Source organism: Schistocerca piceifrons, chromosome 4 (genome assembly GCF_021461385.2).
Source record: "Schistocerca piceifrons isolate TAMUIC-IGC-003096 chromosome 4, iqSchPice1.1, whole genome shotgun sequence".
Classification (NCBI taxonomy): domain Eukaryota; kingdom Metazoa; phylum Arthropoda; class Insecta; order Orthoptera; family Acrididae; genus Schistocerca; species Schistocerca piceifrons.
Genome location: NC_060141.1, coordinates 411,687,973 through 411,707,762, shown reverse-complemented (window position 1 = coordinate 411,707,762; position 19,790 = coordinate 411,687,973). Strand labels below are relative to the sequence as shown.

At 43.7% G+C, this 19,790-nt stretch overlaps 1 protein-coding gene and 1 non-coding gene across 2 annotated transcripts in view; one reads left to right on the top strand and one right to left on the bottom strand.

The window, feature by feature from the left end:
- The window catches only part of LOC124794954 (bestrophin-4), a 574,436-nt gene that overhangs the window by 60,685 nt on the left and 493,961 nt on the right, over nucleotides 1-19,790 (bottom strand). The gene's annotated exons all lie outside the window — the stretch shown is intronic.
- On the top strand, nucleotides 10,238-10,311 carry Trnas-cga. The gene has a single exon. It is a non-coding gene; the product is annotated as a tRNA-Ser (tRNA).

Here is a 19,790-nt window from a genome sequence, read left to right as displayed (position 1 = left end):
CTCACCCTGCACTTTTTACCCTGACAGATTCCTTAACTACCACGGAGATTATTCCTTGAAGCCCTAAGACATGTCCTGTCATACTGACCCTTCTTCTTGTCGACGTTTTCCAGATGTTCCACTTCTCGCCGATTCTGCGGAGGACTCATGTATTGTCTTATCAGTTCACTTAATATTCAATATCCTTGTATAGCTCCACATAGTAAATGCTTCGAGTGTCTTCTTTTCCGGTTTCCCACCATCCACGACACAATTCCATACAATGCTGTGCTCCATACACACATTCTCAGAAGTACCGTCCTCAAATTACGAGTAAGCCCAATATATGGTACTAGTAGATATCTTTTGCCCCTGGATGCCGTCTTTCCTGTACTAGTGCGCGTTTTATGTTGTTCTTGTTTCATCCGTCATGTGTTGTCTTTCTTCCGAGGTAGCAGTAGACTTCCTTCACTTCGTGGTCCCCAATTTTGATGTTAACTTGATCTAATGTAATTTCTGGTATTCCTCAGTGCTTCTCTTTGTTTTATTATCAATCTAAAGTGTGCGCTCATTAGACTGTTCATTCCACTAAAAGGTCCTGTAATAGTTCCTCAGTTTCACGAATACAGCAATGTCATCAGTGAATCTTTTCATTGATTTCCTTTCACGCTGAATTTTAAACCCACTCCTGAATCTCTCTTTTATTTTCGTAATTGCATTTTTGCTGTATTGGTTCAACAGTAGCGGACGAAAGATTAGATTTCTGTCTTATACCCATTCTATTTCGAGAATTTCGTTCTTGGTCTGCCATTCTTGTTTTTTCTTCTTGGTACTTGTACGTATTGTATATTACCCGTCTTTCCCTGTAGCTTACTCCCATTTTTCTGAGAATTTCGAAAGCCTTGCACCATTTTACACTGCCTAACACTTTTCCTATGTCGACAAATCCTATGAACGAGTCTTGATTTCTCTTACGTCTTCTTACCGTTAACAACACTATGTCAGAACATCCTCTCCAGTGCCTTTAGCTTTCCTAAAGTCAAAATGATCATCTAACAGGTGTTCAGTCTTCTTGTAGCTTAATAAACGTATCAATAATATGACAGACTATGCTGTATTAAAACGCAGTCATGAACTGTCTCTTGTTTCTTAATCAGCAAATAATAAATTTCGGAATCTCATTTCAGTAGACGAAAAAAATTAGAGCAAGTGCAAGCCTGCCGTTGGAGCTTCGTCACAGTGAGCAAGCGAAAATGGTTTACAATATTCTGATACTTCCAAATGCAAATCCAGATCAAGGACCTTAGGAGGCACGTAATCCACTTGTGGACTTGTTGCAAGTGAGGATAGCATCAGCTTTATCCGTACAGACCTCTAGTCATTTGTCGAGTGTAGTTTTTTGATAAACAGGACATTTAGCTCACGTCTGTGAACTCACACACACACACACACACACACACACACACACACCACTATTGAAAATTGAAAATAAAACAGCTGCGTGATGTGCGATAGGCTAACGTGAAACAAAGGAAAGGGGCCGAACGAGTCGGTGAAGGGGAAGGGGGGAGGGGGGGAGGGAGGGGGGTGTTTTGTGCTCTCCACTGGCATTCAGAACGACTCGTCGAATAGAGTGGTGGTGTTCTATCCACTCGGGAATTATGAAGATCGTTATTTTTTCAAATTCCGTCAGCTTGTTGATAATTAAATTCTTGTTGTAACAGTGCAATATTCTTAGTAAATATCATTTCTGCAGCTTCGTACTCTATGCAAATGTCAGAGGGTTGCCCTTAATAAGGTTACGTGTGATATCCATCCATGTTTTCCGAGCTACTAGGTACAAAGAGTTTCATAATGACATAACAGAAAATTAGTTGCCAATTATTTGTCAGGTAAAAGTACCACTGACCATTTTCGTTACTGTGAAGACGAATATCATTCTGCACAACAGTAATCGCATAAAACATTAGTTGAACTGGAAACAGTTCATGAAAGACCTCGACACTGTTTAATGTATCGTTAGCAGTGCTCGTCGCAGGATAACGTAGCCGTATCTACTCATGAACAAATGAATAAACGTTCACACAAGAACTAGAGAACAGTTAAATAGTGCTCTTGTACTTCTCCTGAGTACCTGTCGCGTTCTTTTCTTTTTTCCTTCACAAACTTTCGTTTGAGTAATTCAGATTTGTTCTCTTAGGCTAGACATTGTCGGCAAATTACTATTATACGCTTGAAGACGGAGTGAGGGCGAAATCTGCATAAGGCAAATATGTGCAAGGATATGCCATTGTGAGAGGCTAGCTAGAGGCTCGACGGAGAACCTCCGCAAACAATGCAGCTGTATCCTTCGGCTGCGGGAACTACATGGAAATCACTGTTAGTAGGTTACTGTAATGTACGGATACGATGCACAGGACATCGTGAAGGCTGAGTCCTATTTCAGCATCCCATCAACTACTGCACTAACAGATGGTTTATGCACAAGGACGGAAGAAACGAATGCACTTTTGTAGAAAAGAACATGCAGAAAAACGTTGGACAATAGATTGTAAAGAAGGGAAGAGTTCCAATGAACCTGTCTGAAGTAGGTGATATTACGACAGGATCTGTCGTCGGTTCCTTACAAAACAAATTGTACTTTTCATTGTTAGATGTCCTCATGTCTACCATTGAGTAAAGTTTTTTAATCGCGGGTGAGTAGAAAAGAAAGTCATGGCAAATTTTTATACTGTGACTCTAGCTGTTCATTTAAATACGGGTTCCAGAAGTCTCACGATGCTGTAGGAACAATTACCACCAATTCCGGTAAAGAAAAATAAAGATGTGCCTTGGACTCCAAGTATGGACATCCGTACAAGGTGGAGGACGGGTCGTGCCGATCCTGGACACAGATTTGATCTGTCAGGAAGGTTAGCCCGCATCTCGTGGTCGTGCGGTAGCGTGCTCGCTTCCCACGCCCGGGTTCCCGGGTTCGATTCCCTGCGGGGTCAGGGATTTTCTCTGCCTCGTGATGGCTGGGTGTTGTGTGCTGTCCTTACGTTAGTTAGGTTTAAGTAGTTCTAAGTTCTAGGGGACTGATGACCATAGATGTTAAGTCCCATAGTGCTCAGAGCCATTTGAACCATTTTGTCAGGAAGGTTCAGGAAGAGAAGTTCGATAAGTGACTAAACTATACATGTATCGTCTAAAGTTCAGGGGTCGTCACGTGAAAGGACAATCACAGATTCTGGCTAAGGCACTAACGTCTAATTCGAGAGGACCGATTTCCTTTGTCTCTTACACGAATGCAGGGATGCTTCTTTAACTAATTAATTCCTGTCTCGTCTTCTACAAATTTCACCAACCTCTAATGAGATAGACGGAACGTTAAAATGTAAGCATTATTTCTCCGCTTCTTCCATGCTTTCTTTCCTCCCCTCGGACCGATAATACACGCAGTCAAATAAAAACGAGTCAAATGGAGAAAAGTAAGTAAACCACCGCCTTTTATTTCAGAAGTAATCGGCTCAGCTGTTAATACTTTTATGATAAATAGCCGACGCACATGTTAGCACGGTTGTTTCGATAACGATCCAGAAGTTTCGCTGGGAAGCCCTTACACGTCCTCCATACAGTTCCGAACTGTCTCCCCAAAATTTCTACATTTTTAGGTCCCTGAAGGAAGAAATACATTCGTGGCCGTCGATTTTTTTTCGAACGAAGAGATGCACGCGTTGGGCACAATCATGTTTCAGCAGGCAAGTACAAACATTTTTCCATGCAGGCGTTAACCGCCTTTTCTCACAGTGCGATAAGTGAATGAACAGTTTTGGTGATTGCTTTGAAATAATAAACAGTTTATTTACTTTTTTCCATCTGTCTCTCTTGCATTTGACTGTCCCTTACATGTAATCATAAACACAATTATGCGCGTGTGATGCAGGGTCAGAAACCGGAAGCGAAGCACAGTAGGAGGTCCTGCATTGTCTGCAGATCAACTTTTTGTTTACTCCAGTTTTCGACAGGGTGTGACAGTTTTCGTGCTCTTCCTCCTGAAAGCCCAGCGGTGTACGAAACTGAGCACGGAAACAGCTAACGTCTGTAACAGTTAAAGTCTACAATGTTGTGCTGTGTTGACTCTGAAGCCCCTTGTCTTCTGTTCAGGAATGCGTTGTAAAATCCTAATGAAAGGGCGATGTTTAGCGCGGGGTACACAAAGCAAAACCTCCGGACACCCCACGCTAGCGAATATTTTCCCCCGTATTAAATAGCTGCCAGCAGACATAAAATGTTGGATAGTGATTAATCAGTTTCAAGTGACTTGTCAGAGAAATCGTTTCATTCTAGCTTACACTGATGAGTCAAAAAAAATGTGACCTCTGCCCATCACGAGATGGAATGTCGCCTGGTGGCGCTGTGAACACGGACACGTGATGCGATAAGAAAAGCATATAAACCAAGCAAAGACGAATAGGAAATCATTCTAGCGACGATAATGGCCGCAAACGGGGGAACCCAGTGACATACGTGACTTCGGAAAAGGGCAGGCTGCCATGGTCCGGTTGGTTGGTTGGTTGGTTGGTTGATTGATTGGGGTTAAAGGGACCAAACAGCAAGGTCATCAGTCCATTGTTCCTGATGTGGTCCATTCAGATAGTGAGACATCTCAGAGAAGTCAGAACGATAAAAGAGAAAAGGCTAAAAAACGTAAAAGTGCAGTCATGTCGTCAATGGTAAAAACAAAATGAGGTAAGTCAGCAAGAGAGCGACCCCAACGCTATGCTAGAGGCAGGAAATATCCCACCTCTGAAGCAGTAGAGGCAAGACCAGCTGCGACTTAAAAGCGTGCAACCGCTAGAATGTAGAAGTGCATATGGGAAGAGGAGACTAACCAATCCTGAAAAGTGATAAAAACAGAGTAAAAGGGGGAAGAAAAGAGGATCGCGGCCAGGGAGGGGCGTCGGGAATCTCCAAACACAGCTTACAGTGGGAGATACCCCAACGCTCACCGCCCTGCCCCAACACCACAGTGAGAGTAAAAACCTTAAAACTGAGAATAAAAACCACTTTCCCAGAGGAAACCGAGAACCAGGTCGACCATCCGGGAATCGTCAGCCAAAATCAAAGGTAAAGTGCGGGGGAGTCTGTACTTAGCACGCAGAGCCAAAAGAAGGGGGCATTCAACCAAAATGTGGGCTACTGACTGGAAGGCTCCACAACCACAAAGTGGCGGTGGATCATCACGCAAAAGAAAACCATGGGTCAGCCTGGTATGGGCCATGGTCCGGCGTCTGGATAGAGGTGTTCGGAAACGACGAAGCTGGTCTGGTCTGCTGTTCGAACGCCACTGTTTTGACGGTCTTTAGAAGGTGTTCGAAAATGGCGAAACCACGAATAGGCGACAGGGTGCTGGACCTCGTGGATGTCCGAGACCTGCCCCTCTGTAAAATAGGATAGGCGGCGATCCGTGGCAGATCTGACGGCAGAGTACACTGCTGGTGCAAACACAAAGGTTCCACATCAGAAGGTTCGATGCACATCTACTGAGGTAAAAACAGCCATTGGGTAGAGATATGCACATACAAAAATGGCAGTAGTATCGCGTACACAAGATATAAAAGGGGGGTGCGTTGGTGGAGCTGTCATTTGGACTCAACTCTATTCCTTTGAACCCGTTGCCACGCAATTATGGCCGGATGACGGGAATTAACAGACTTTCAACGCGGAATAGTTATTGTATCTAAACGCTTGGGACATTCAGTATCGGAAATCATTAAGGATTTCAATACTCCGAGATCTACAGTGTCAAGAGTGTGCCGAGCAACCCAAATTTCAGGCATTCTCTCTTACCACAGACAAGGCAGTAGTCGACGGCCTTCACTTAACGACCGACAGCAGCAGCGGTTGCGTAGTTGTCAGTGCTAACAGACAAGAAACACAGCGTAAAGTAACAGCAGAAATCAACGTGGGACGTACGACGAACGTATCTGTTAGGATAGTGCGACGAAATTTGGTGTTAATGCCGCGCGGGATTAGCCGAGCCGTCTAAGGGGCTGCAGTCGTGGACTGTGCGGCTGATCCCGGCGGAGGTTCGAGTCCTCCCTCGGGCATGGGTGTGTGTGTTTGTCCTTAGGATAATTTAGGTTAAGTAGTGTGTAAGCTTAGGGACTGATGACCTTAGCAGTTATGTCCCATAAGATTTCACACACATTTGAACATTTTTTGGTGTTAATGGGCTATTGCAGCAGACGAACGACGCGATTGCCTTTGCTAACAGCACGAAATCGCGTGCAGCACTTCTCTTGGGAACGTGACCGTATCAGCTGGACCCTAGACGACTTGAAAACCGTAGTCTGATCAGATGAGTCCCAATTATAGATGGTAAGAGTTGAAGGTGAGTTCGACTGTGGCACAGACCCCACGAAGCCATGGACCCAAGTTGTCAACAGGGCACTGAGCAAGCTGATAGTGGCTCCATAATGGTGTAGGGTGTGCTTACATGGAACGGACTGAGTCCTCTAGTCCAACTGAACCTATCATTGACTAGAAATGGTTATGTTCGGCTACTTGGAAGACTATTTGCAGCCAGTCACGGGCTTCATGTTCCCGAACGACGATGGGACTTTTATGGATGAAAATGTTCGCTATTGCTTTGAAGACTGTGGACAGCGAGAGCGAAGGGTTTGGCCAATCAGATCGCCCGATATCAATCCCATAGAACATTTATGGGACATAATCGGGGTATTAGGTCGTGCACAAAATCCTACACTGGAAACACTTTCGCAATTATGGGCATCTATTGAGGCAACATGGCTCAATATTCCTACAGGGCATTTCCAACGACTTGTTGAGTCCATGCCAAGTCGAGTTGGCTGCACTACGCAGAGCAAAAGGAAGTCCGCCACGGTAACCCTTAGATGTTCCCGCGTTGACCCAACAGCATCGTCCAGTACGATTGCAGCGGGCATGTGACTATCGAGATTGGACCGTGGGTCAATGGAAACCTGTCGCCTCGTCGGATAATCACGTTTCTAGATACACCAGGCCGATGGTCGGGTCCAGATACGCCGTCAGCAAGGAGAACGGCTGCTCGAAACAGTGTGCAATGGACGCAAATCGATGGGTGCAGTATTATGCTACGGGGTACACTCAGATGGGCTTCTGCGGATCTTCGAAGCCACAGTGACAGCTGTGGACTACGTAAAAATTTTTGCAGACCATTCACATCCCTTCATGTTTGATGTTTTCCCTAACGGTGATGGCAACTTCTATCTCAATTCCTTTTCGTGTCACAAGGCCAGAATCGTACCACACTTGTTTGACGAACGTGATAGTGGATTCATGATCGTGTCTGAGATGGAGTACATCTGATACGCTAAAGGGCGCCAATGCAGCACCCACAAACGACTGACGCCTAATTTACGAAACTTGCGTGACTTGGGCGTAGGCATCTGGCGCCACTCTCCTGAAACCTATCATGGACTTGACGAGTCCATGGCACGCAGAATCGAATCTCACAATAGTCACAATGTTTTAGATAATCAGTGTAAGTTACTTATGTATGGTATAAAACTGAGCGAACTGTTGGCGTAAGACTACTTTCAAAGTTTTGACAGTTAAATGTAGAAATTAATATAACAGAAATTTGGTATACGAAGTTGGGTAGAGAAATCATGAATATAAAATATCGATTTTTAACTACACTTCTCCCAACTCGAACCCAGTGCTGTAACAGCAGAAATAAACAAAATGAAGGCCAAGTCGACGCTAATAACTACTAATAGATAAAGTTCTCATTTCAGCAGCAGTTTGTTGAAACTCAAAAAGAAAGATCACAGAGGAATGTAAATACTGACATACATATTTTGGCGAAGATTACGTAAGTTAATGACGGGGCCTTTCACGCTAGTGACGCGCTATTACATTTAGCGAGGACAGGCTTCGACAGTTTAGAGTCGAGGCACGTAGCGAGGTTAGTGTTTGGTCTTCTTACCGTTCACGGAACAGGAATTTAGAATGGAACTCCAAGGCCACATATTACGCGAAAGCGTCCACACAGAAGACGGAAGTTTAAGAAAATATGCGGGCACTTGGTGGGAGGGGCTATGTGCGTTGAGCACAGGACTCCTTTGGGAAGAAACCCTCTGCTCCTGTCTCCTTCCTCTCTACGTTTTTGTTTTCTTCCTAAACTTATGAAAATCTGTGTAAGTTGCAAGTATTTTCCTACATTATATTCATGTTTCTATAAAATTTCATACGGTACGTGACAGTGTTTTTCAGTTACTGCTGTTCCCTGGAGATAAGAATACTTTCCAAATTGTAAATGAAAATTGTCAAAATTTTAGCGTTACTTCTGTGAGATGCACGTGTAAGCATCATATTTCTTGCGGATACATAAAATGTAAATACGTTTGAATGAACAACAATGAGCCACGGTGAACGACCACAAAGATTTTGAATGCAGTAACAATTTTACATGGCGGGTGGAACTTCCTTAGCTAGTAGCTTTCATGTTAGCAAATATAGTGAAGATAGTCCTAAGTATCATCACTCCAAATATGAATCAGGATGATTATATGAAGGTGAAATCGTAAAGTGGTAGGGGGTGCGAATGGGGGCTTTCAATGCAACTATACTTTCTGCACATCGCTGGTGAAGATTTCTTTGAGAACGGGAGGAAATCTTCACCAGCACGTACGGGATCGATAGGAGCCAAAGTGATGGAAAGAGGAATTAGGGAGGGGACTGAATTGAAGGTCGGGTTGGTGGTGATAAGGAGAGCAGGCTAGGATCAAAATCAGAACAAAAGGCAACTTTTACAAGAATATAGTTGTCTGCTTAGGAAATTCTGCCTAGTTTACGCGAAATTGTAGCGAACTGGCGCAGTAAATACGCATTGGGCACTTATCGAGAGGCTACGGTCGCAGGTTCGAATCCTGCCTCGGGCATGGATGTGTGTGATGTCCTTAGGTTAGTTAGGTTTAATTAGTTCTAAGTTCTAGGCGACTGATGACCTCAGAAGTTAAGTCGCATAGTGCTCAGAGCCATTTTGAACTTATCGAGAGGTAGTTTAAATAGCGTTCTGTAACAGAGATTTAAGTCCCATTTGGTTTGCCAAAAACCTTTAGGCGAATACCACGGTGATTCCTTTGGAAAAGTAACTACTGGTCCCTTAATCCAACCTTTCTAATGGTGGCAGTGCTCATTTTTTTTCTCCCATAGGGTAGAAACAGTTGAAAACTCGTTACTGTGAGTCCTAGGTTTCGGGTTATAAACCCATTTTCTTGCACACCACTAATCCCAAAGATGAGAACCATGTAAAGATAAATATGTCAATTTCTTAATCCATTGATTCTTGACTTACATTGTAAAAGTTTCTCTACTGACAATTTTGACACAGCTACATATGGATTTACAAAGTTTATTAGGACAGCGTTTACAGTTATTATGACTAAACATACATTGGACTAGAGCTAAACACAGCATTGGGAGTTTTTTGTCATTATCTAGTTATCTATGAAAACACTAAGGGTCTTCTCCCATGTAGAGGTTGTAACATTGTCCAAAAGGGGTGAATAATTGAACTGAGTTAGCTCATTCAGTAATAAAAGTGGGGATATACTAATCTGTCCCTTAATTTCTAACGCTTCTAAACGAATGAGATTTACACCCTCTCCCTCTCTGTGTGCGACGTCTACGTCTGATATGTATTTGTGGTTTACGTTCAGGCAATGTTCGGCAGAGGATGAATCTGGCTTCATCAATCTCCAGCTTCTATGATGTTCCTTGAGCCTAGCACAGATTGGCCCCCCAGCCTGTCCACTGTAGCAAGGACAACATTCTTGGCAGATGAATTTATAAGTCCCAGTTTTCATGATGCCTGGTTGCTTACCGTTGAACTGAAGAACCTCTACCTAATATCCATGGGACTTAGAACATCACAGAGAAACCCTTTGCCTTTAAAATGATGCTTGTCCTAATTGAAGTTGTACTTAGGAAACGCAAACTACACCAAAATAATAAAATAAATTCCCTTTCCTGTCCATAGCTCTACTCCAATGTATGTTTAGTCATAAGTATTATAATCGCTGTCCTAATGAATTTTGTAAATCCATGTTTGACTGTGTCAAAAGTAAGAACTTTTATAGTTTGAGTGAAGAATCGAAAGATTATGATGCTGACATGTTTATCTTCGCAGGAGAGCTTCTGTAAAGTTTGGAAGGTAGGAGACGAGATACTGGCAGAAGTAAAGCTGTGAGGACCGGGCGTGAGACGTGCTTCGGTAGCTCAGATGGTAGAGCACTTGCCCGCGAAAGGCAAAGGTCCCGAGTTCGAGTCTCGGCCGGTGCACACAGTTTTAATCTGCCAGGAAGTTTCATGTTTATCTTTGCTTGGTTCACATACATGGCATTAGTTTTGTACTGAAAAATGGGCTTATAACTCGAACTGTAGGTCGTACTGTTATAATAAAGTATGTGAAACGAGACTAAACAGAAAGTGTTTCACACTATTGTGTGTCTGCATTTGCTTAACATTAAAGTGAAACTGGCGTACTGCACAGAGAAAGACCTAATCTGATTCGTCAAGCCAAGCCCAGGTAAGATGAGAGTTGAAACCCAACATGGAAATAAATAAAATAACCCACTGATGATGATACGTCAGCACCAATACATGCCTGTACGAAAGACAACTTCTTTATCTACCGCTCAAGAGGTGACGTGAAATTACTTATTTGTTGCACTTAGTGATCGATGAAAGGGATACCTGTGGTGACTATACAGGGTGGTCCATTGATCGCGACCGGGCCAAATATCTCACGAAATAAACGTCAAACAAAAAATCTACAAAGAACGAAATTTGTCTAGCTTGAAGGGGGAAACCAGATAGCGCTATGGTTGGGGCGCTAGATGGCGCTGCCATAGGTCAAACGGATATCAACTGCGTTTTTTTAAAAATAGGATCCCCAATTTTTTATTACATATTCGTGTAGTACGTAAAGAAATATGAATGTTTTAGTTGGACCACTTTTTTCGCTTTGTGATAGATGGCGCTGTAATAGTCACAAACATATGGCACACAATTTTAGACGAACAGTTGGTAACAGGTAGGTTTTTTAAATTAAAATACAGAGCGTAGGTACGTTTGAACATTTTATTCCGGTTGTTCCAATGTGATACTTGTACCTTTGTGAACTTATCATTTCTGAGAACGCATGCTGTTACAGCGTGATTACCTGTAAATACCATATTAATACAATAAATGCTCAAAATGATGTCCGTCAACCTCAATGCATTTGGCAATACGTGTAACGACATTCCTCTCAATAGCGAGTAGTTCGCCTTCCGTATTGTTCGCACATGCATTGACAATGCGGTGACGCATGTTGTCAGGCGTTGTCGGTGAATCACGATAGAAAATATCCTTCAACTTTCCCCAAAGGCCGGCCGCGGTGGCCGTGCGGTTCTGGCGCTGCAGTCCGGAACCGCGGGACTGCTACGGTCGCAGGTTCGAATCCTGCCTCGGGCATGGGTGTGTGTGATGTCCTTAGGTTAGTTAGGTTTAAGTAGTTCTAAGTTCTAGGGGACGTATGACCTCAGATGTTGAGTCCCATAGTGCTCAGAGCCATTTGAACCATTTTTTTCCCCCAAAGAAAGAAATCCGGGGACGTCAGATCCGGTGAACGTGCGGGCCATGGTATGGTGCTTCGACGACCAATCCACCTGTCATGAAATATGCTATTCAATTCCGCTTCAACCGCACGCGAGCTATGTGCTGGACATCCACCATGTTGGAAGTACTTCGCCATTCTGTGATGCACTGAAACATCTTGTAGTAACATCAGTAGAACATTACGTAGGAAATCAGCATACATTGCACCATTTAGATTGCTATCGATAAAATGGGGGCGAATTATCCTTCCTCCGATAATGCCGCACCATACATTAACCCGCGCCAAGTTCGCTGATGTTTCACTTGTCGCAGCCATCGTGGTTTTCCGTTGCCCAATAGTGCGTATTATGCCGGTTTACCTCCGATAATGCCGCACCATACATTACCCCGCGCCAAGTTCGCTGATGTTCCACTTGTCGCAGCCATCGTGGTTTTCCGTTGCCCAATAGTGCATATTATGCCGGTTTACGTTACCGCTGTTGGTGAATGACGCTTCGTCGCTAAATAGAACGCGCGCAGAAGATCTGTCATCGTCCCGTAATTTCTCTTGTTCCCAGTGGCAGAACTGTACACGACGTTCAAAGTCGTCACCATGCAATTCCTGGTGCATAGAAATATGGTATGGGTGCAATCGATGTTGATGTAGCATTCTCTACACCGACGTTTTTGAGAGTTCCGATTCTTGCGCAGTTTGTCTGCTACTGATGTGCGGATTAGCCGCGACAGCAGCTAAAACACCTACTTGGGCATCATCATTTGTTGCAGGTCGTGGTTGACGTTTCACATGTGGCTGAACACTTCCTGTTTCCCTAAATAACGTAACTCTCCGGCGAACGGTCCGGACACTAGGATGATGTCGTCCAGGATACCGAGCAGCATACATAGCACACGCCCGTAGGTAATTTTGATCACAATAGCATACATCAACACGATATAGACCTTTTCTGCAATTGGTAAACGGTCCATTTTAACACGGGTAATGTATGACGAAGCAAATAACGTCCGCACTGGCGGAAAGTTACGTGATACCACGTACTTATACGTTTGTGACTATTACAGTGCTATCTATCACAAAGCGAAAAAAGTGGTCCAACTAAAACATTCATATTTCTTTCCGTACTAGACGAATATGTAGTAAAAAATGGAGGTTCCTACTTAAAAAAAAAAAACGCAACTGATATCCGTTTGACTTATGGCAGCACCATGTAGCGGCCCAAACATAGCGCCATCTGGTTTCCCCCTTCAAGCCAGACAAGTTTCGTTCTTTGTAGTTTATTCGTTCGCTGCTTATTTCGTGAGATATTTGGCCCGGTCACTATCAATGGACCAACCTGTATAGCTACATTACTGACTCTGATGAGCATAAGGTCTACATGCATCTAATGTATTTTAGGGACGAATATTGGTGAAGTCTTTGCAGTATTGCATTAATTAATTGGAAACTTCTTTTGGAATATCGATGTCGCTATGTTACATGCTGATTCGCTCATATGTTCTTACGAGACAAATGTTAGCAATGACAACAGAGAAAACATGAGCAGGTCATTCGCGTGAGGTTCTGCGTACGTAGTCCAGCTGTGTTTGGAACTGGCTGCTCGATCGTAACGCGACCATACAAACGTCAGCTGGGTGTGGTCGTCATCGAAAGTAGAAGACCGGAGCATCTGCGTAAGTTGCTAGTATTTTTAGCACTAAAGCCGCGATTCCCTTAGTTGCCGCGCGAGCTGATCCTGCTCTTAGAACGGCAGAGACTTGTACTCTTGGGAGACGTAAAACCGTCGAGATTCGCGTCGCGCATATGCGCCGTAACTGGACGAGTTATAGCCGGCGCGACCAATAAAACGTGTAGGACGTTTTAAACAGCCAGCTTTACAGCCCTTTGTTATCGGAGTGCGTAAAGCCGGCCACCTCGACGTCGCGACGGCAGCGGCGCTCGCCCTATGTAAGCCTGGCCTATGCGCCGTCAGCGCCGCCCGCCGTCCGAGTCCGGGCGTCGCACACAGCCGCGCACTGCTTCTGATAGCTCTATCAAGCCGGCGGTGAGACCGCGGGAAAGGACGTAGGAATGGCGATTATCACCGAAACAACCGGCTTTTGATTATATCGTTTTTTTTTCCCTCGACAGTTTAACATGACTGTCAAAAGCGCTTAAAGTATCCGGCTTCTGAAATAACCCACTTTCGGTTTTTTATTCTTATTATTTCCTGTAATAAACGCAGAAATCGAACAAACGTTGGAAATTTTTGACTCTCTCAGTTTCAAAATACATAGAACCAAGAATATTAAACAGACAATAAAAGAAAACTTACAAGGGAAGGCCACGACGTTGGGATCACGGATTTACTACAAACTTTGTACATCTTCAGTAGTCCATTAAAACAAAAAAAATGTGCAAGCAGTAAGGTGCACTACTCTGGCAATTCCGAGAAAATTTTAAGAGAAGTCTTACGTGCCTATTATGTGACTGATGTAAGCCGGCACAGTGGCTCAGCGTGTTCGGTCAGAGAGGCGGTGGCCCTCTGTAATAATAAAAAAAAAAAAAAAACCTGAGCAAAGGAATCAAAGATCAAATTGAACGGATGTCATGTGACGTCCGCCCAGAACAAACGCAACGAACAACACCGAACAAAATAAAGAAAAAGTGGTCAGCATTCGAGCTTCGTAAGAGAACATGTATGAGGCAACGTTCGACTCCCGCTTAAACCTTCATTTTGGTAGTGCAAGTGTCAATTCCGTGATATTCAAAAACTTGGCACCTACACAATTCGTTCTTGCTACGTCAGTAACGTCTCACTGCTAGGCAGATTAACTGCCTAATGGGGCCTGCTGCTTTGTCTGCAGCTCGATGCGTTGAGGTGCAAAGTAATTCCGGGTCCCTTACCAGATTACATGTAAAAGGTTCAAATGGCTCTGAGCACTATGGGACTTAACTTCTAAGGTCATCAGTGCCCTAGAACTTAGAACTACTTAAACCTAACTAACCTAAGGACATCACACACATACAAGCCCGAGGCAGGAGTCGAACCTGCGACCGTAGCGGTCACGTGGTTCCAGACTGTAGCGCCTAGAACCGCTCGGCCACCCCGGTCGGCCCATGTAAAAGGGATTTCGTAAATCGCGACAGGCATACATCTTCAGGGAAACTAGACGTTTCTTCATTTAATGTCGATTGCTATAAATATGTTAGTTCTAAAAATTAATTTTAATTAAAAATAGTGAGTAGTCAAATAACATTAAATTCACTAAAACTTTATGCAAATACACATGCTTTTATATCACTTCTCGAATTTCATGACCAGTAATGAAAAAAAAATAAAGATTAAAATTAAATTTCAGCGAGAGTCTAACCGTCGTCTCATACACGTTCGGCTTGCGAAGCTCGACCGCTAAACACTTTTTTTTTTTTTTCGTTGAATCTGGTAGTGGGCGGGCGCCAATTGACAACCGTTCAAGTTCATGGTTGATCCCTTCACTCTATTTTATTACAGGGAGAACCCAGCCCTCTAACCGAACACGCTGAGCTACTGTGCCGCCAACCACTTCGCCTACATGAATTCTAACATCCAGCACCTACGAACAGGAACATTCGCTACATAACAGACGCGTAAAATTTCTCTTGCGATTTTCTCGGAATCGCCAGAGTAGTGCACCTTACTACTTCCATATTTGTCGTTTTAATCGCCTACTGAAGGTGTGACCTTATGGTCGTGGCCTCTCCTTGTTAACCTGTCCACCAAAATTTTCCTACTTATTCCAGTTTTCTGAAGATCTGCTCAAAACTGAAGTTGTAATCAGGGATCATACCACAGTTTGGGCATTACAAATCGTCAGTGCTAGAGGGTGAGAACTAAGGTTGAACAACTGTTTTTGTGTTAATTTGTCCATTTTCAAGGGCTACAAGCAGTCATGGGCACATTACGTAGACACAATTTATTACTGTTTCCGTAATTTCCTTCCTCTTTTATTATTTCGTAGAAATAGCAAACAAGTATTTAATTTTTTAAAGAAAAATAAAGTGCTGTACTTCTACGTTACTTCGTAAAACCATTTTCAGACTAGGGCTGATGCCATTCTGCAATACAACGGACGTTCTGCGCAGACAGCGAGAAACTACAGTATAAACCATCCGGGGTCAAGTAGTGCATTCTGCCATCGGATCGCCACATTGTCTACCGTGATTCGTCACTCCACACAACGTTTTTCCACAGTTCAATCATCCAATGTTTACGCTCCTTACACCAAGCGAGGCGTCGTTTCGCATTTACCAGCGTGATTTGTTGCTTATGTGCAGCCGCTCGGCCATGAAATCCAAGTTTTCTCACCTCCCGCCTAACCGTCATAGTACTTGCAGTGGATCCTGATGCATTTTGGAATTCCTGTGACATGGTCTGGATAGATGTCTATCTATTACACATTACGACCCTCTTCAACTATCGTCGTCTCTGTTAGTCAACAGACGAGGTCGGCCTGTACGCTTTTGTGTTGTACGTGTCCCTTCACGTTTCCACTTCGCTATCGCATCGGAAACAGTGGACCTAGGAATATTTAGGAGGGTGGAAATCTCGCGCACAGACGTATGACACAAGCGATACTCAATCACCTGACCACGTTCAAAGTCAGTGAGTTCCGCGGAATGCCCCACATTCTGCTCTCTCACGATGTCTAGTGACTACTGAGGTCGCTGATGTGGAATACCTGGCAGTAGGTGGCAGCACAATGCACCTAATATGAAAAATGTATGTTTTGGGGGATGCCAGGGGATATGTGTGTGGATGGCCATGGCTGAGAAAGAGAGAAAGAGAGAGAGAGAGAGAGAGAGAGAGAGAGAGAGAGAGAGAGGAGGAGGAAAATGGGCAAAGATAGGTGGAGGATGAGACGGAAAGAGATAGGGGGAGAAGCGATGGACTAAAAGAAGGTTGGAAAAAATAAATATATGAGAATAGCCGGGTACTCCGCTAGTTTTATATATTATGTTAGATGAGAAAGTAGATATTTTGGGGTTGTCATTGTACTGCAAAATTTTCAGCAGAAGTATATATCTCAATTTCAAGTTATCTATATTCGCGTCTACCATATACTTATCGTTGTACAGTAAAATAAAGAGAAATGCACTAATGTTGCTGTAACACCACTAACTGATTACGAATGTTCCTGTTGACTGACCACTGCCTACAAGGTAGTATGAGGAGCGAGAGACTTATGGTTTTCAGACCTATCATCGGCATGTCGCCACTCCGTGAGCCGTTATTGCTAGTAGATGAATTCAGAAGTTCCCGCTGCTTCTTAGTCAAGCAGCTCCTCATTTGACCTCACGAGACTGAGTGGACGCCGTTCCACACCATCTAGATTCCAAAAATCTCAAACAGGTACGAGAAATCTATCTCAGGTCCCTCCACGCCATAGGCAGCGACGCTTGCAGTTTGGCTACGGAGTTGATCTGAAGGCGATGGTAAACACAGGACGACCAGACTTCCGAACTCAAAATATGGGATCCAAATTAGAAGTTAAAATGAATTTTGTGGAACCTTCCGTTAATACTGTAATACTGTATCTATACAGTAGTCTATGTCTATAAAGTACTCTTTTCATCAGTCCATAAAGCATTTGTAATAGAGGACACACTTTGTGTAGCAGCATTAGTGCCAGGTAGAGCTAGCAAAAATCAAGTAAGGAGTTGCAAATTCTTGCAGCAGGTATTTTGAGATGCAAGGAAGTTGAAAATGATAGACCTCGATCAGCTTGGTGCAGTCAAACAATGAGTAGCGCGTCAGTGTATTTTCTGGAACAAATGTTCTATTCTAGAAGATACACTGCTTACCTATAAAGGTATATTTTCTTTAGTCTTTGGGTATGCTCCTATTTGTTCATTTGGTTATGCTACATGTTACTTAAAAGCAAGCTGTTTCGAAATATATGGTATTGTTAATAGAAAACCAGACAATGCACAGGGTGTATTTTGACGGGACAATTAAGCTAATAAGCTAAGAACTTTCAGCATTGCAGCGCGTCAGCAATCGTTAAGTATCGAAATAATTCTAGAAAATACGTCTCGATTGCACAAACTACCAAGAGCGTTTCCTGGCCGCGCGCATGCGCAGTGATTTCGATAGCCGCGCATGTGAGCCTGTCACCATCGTACGGTGGCTGGGGCGAGGCAGCGAACACAGGGTTGACATAAGTAATATTATTGACTTGGTACATATGTACCGTGCATTTGTAAAAAAAAAAAAAAATTATGGGGTCTTGCCTTTGACTATGCCTATTTAGGCCAACTGTTTTATATTTGTTCTGAAGAAGGCGCTGAAACCTAGGTAAACACCAGGTAGTTTGTGCAATCGAGGCGGATTTTTTATAATTATTACAATTACGCTAAATAAGGGACGATCCCGTGAAATACTTGTCGTCTGGTTGCCCTACCGTGACATCAACGAAATGTGTGTCGCTAGAGAAAAATAAAATAAAATAAAACCTAGTGTTCTGCGCAAGGCAGCATTTTCAAAACATTTTGTCGTTAAACAAACAAAACACTGAAACAATCAAGAAGTTTTGGTGAAGAAGAACCACCTAAAGATGATTTAGAAATGAATGACGAAAGTGAAATTAGCCTTTGTCGTCAAACAAACACTGTGAGTGGCCAACCAACGTATGTATATTGACACTGGAAGCGTTTATCAACTTAGATCAAAAGCCTTCCGATGCATGCAGATGTAGCAAGAGATCTACTCTACCACCAGAACAGACCGTGAAGTTCTAATGTGTACACCAGTGTGTGGGTTTACAATCTCAAAAGCAGAATTGAATGTTCCAGTACGTATCACCCTATCGACAGTTTTTATACTTTTTTTTATACTTTTTATACTTTTTTTTATACTTATGGGAGATTATCTCTCTCTCTCTCCACCCGCAGCATTAAAAGCTAAAGAGGGCTTTATTGGGTTTCCATCCCGTCTCCCGTTAACCGCTCTGACTTGCCGGCGCCCCTTACCAGCCTCAGCTACAATTAAAGCGGCGTCAACGAGGTGCAGTGTCTCGGAACGAACGCCGCAGCACGCCTGCCATTGTCGCTTCGGCGCTGACGTCGGAGCGAGTGGTTCCAGAAATCCGCTTTTAAGATCGGCCGCGGTCATGCGTGCCTCGGTTACCGGCCCGTTAAGACATCCCTGCGCGCATTTTCGGCTGACAGCTTCTAGGAAAGGCGGCGCAGTGCCCGACTGGCTTCTTGTGTGCAACTTCTGGGAAGACAATGGACCTTGTCGCCTGGTCTGTCGCTGGCGCCGCCTGTAACGGGAGCATTCTGTCTTTTTTTCCTGCGGCGTTAGTTACGCTCCAGTGGCGGTATGACCCGCGTACGGGAGTGCATTGCCTTCACGTGCGCCAACCTCATTCCGGACGGAGGTGCTTCTCTCTAATAGCGGCAGGACAAAACATGCTGGCCCTCCTAAACAGCCGTCAGGCGCAATTTCTCTGGTGTTTCGGCACACATTTGCAATTTCGCTCTGGTGTGTGTAGCGATAGTCAGCACAAAAAAATACTGCTCATCGCGTCTTTCATGTGACGCCCACTGTGGACGGAAAGCGTCGGATTGTTCCCCGTCACAAACAAAATTATCTTTAAAGTGTTGTTTTAGGACCCCATTCGGCAGAGGGGTCTCAAATTACAGTGTCATGTTAGTTTCATCGATACGTATTAACAAGGACAGTAAAACACAAAGAATATGCAGTACTGCAGCAGCGAGAACATCGAGCTGGTCTGCGTTAACTGCCATCGCCATGCAGCAGCGCTATTCAGTCACTACATGAGTACCGGTTATACTTCGTGTTTTACTGTGTTCATATTAGGTTGGTGTATAAGTGCTTAGCGTTTTCCGTACGTTTAATAAACACAACACATTCACGTAACACTTAAATCAACAAAAATACAGGGAGTATCAAAAGGAATCGTCCGATTTTAAAAAATCGTAACTATTATGTTATTTGAGACATGTGCGTGAACAACGTACTGTTGGAAAGAGAAAAAAAAATGGTTTAAATGGCTCTGAGCACTATGCAACTTAACTTCTGAGGTCATCAGTCGCCTAGAACTTAGAACTAATTAAACCTAACTAACCTAAGGACATCACACACATCCATGCCCGAGGCAGGATTCGAACCTGCGACCGT